Here is a 612-nt window from a genome sequence, read left to right as displayed (position 1 = left end):
ATACCATGGTTTATTAGTTGTACATTTATTACTCTTGCGCATGTCCAAATTTCCTTGGGGGGTTTCCATGTGGGGAAAATTGAGGAAAATTGTGAAAATACATGATTTTTTAAAGAAAATTATCAGGGTGGGGGGGTTTCCTGAAGCCCAAAAAAACCCTATGGATCCGCCACTGATAGTTGAATCATTGCAAGTAACCTTACCAACATTTTTATCATCACCTAGTCTTCCATTTGCTATATACGAATTGTTAAATTTACAAAAAAGGCGCTTGTATCCAAAATTATTGATCTTAGATTTACATTCACTAAACCTTTGTAGTGGTACATTATTCAAACTTAATGATTTAAATCATACATGAACGAATAAAGATCATCATTTCTATTGATTTTAAGTATTTCTGCAAGACTATTGTCAGGTTCCACAAAATCTTGTCGTAGCTCTGTTTTAGCATTAAAATCGTTTATTAGTGAAACTTTGGTATCATCTTTACAAAAAGTAACATTTCTATTTCAATATCAGAAAATGCGTCTGGAGAAGAAAATCTCGAGTTTTCTGGGGGTTTACATACACACCCCATAGGTACATCATGACTATCTAAATCTCGAGTTT

This window comes from Mizuhopecten yessoensis, unplaced genomic scaffold, assembly GCF_002113885.1.
Source record: "Mizuhopecten yessoensis strain PY_sf001 unplaced genomic scaffold, ASM211388v2 scaffold9053, whole genome shotgun sequence".
In the NCBI taxonomy this organism is placed as follows: domain Eukaryota; kingdom Metazoa; phylum Mollusca; class Bivalvia; order Pectinida; family Pectinidae; genus Mizuhopecten; species Mizuhopecten yessoensis.
The sequence above is the reverse complement of the archived record's forward strand: the minus strand, read 5'-3'. Positions refer to the sequence as shown.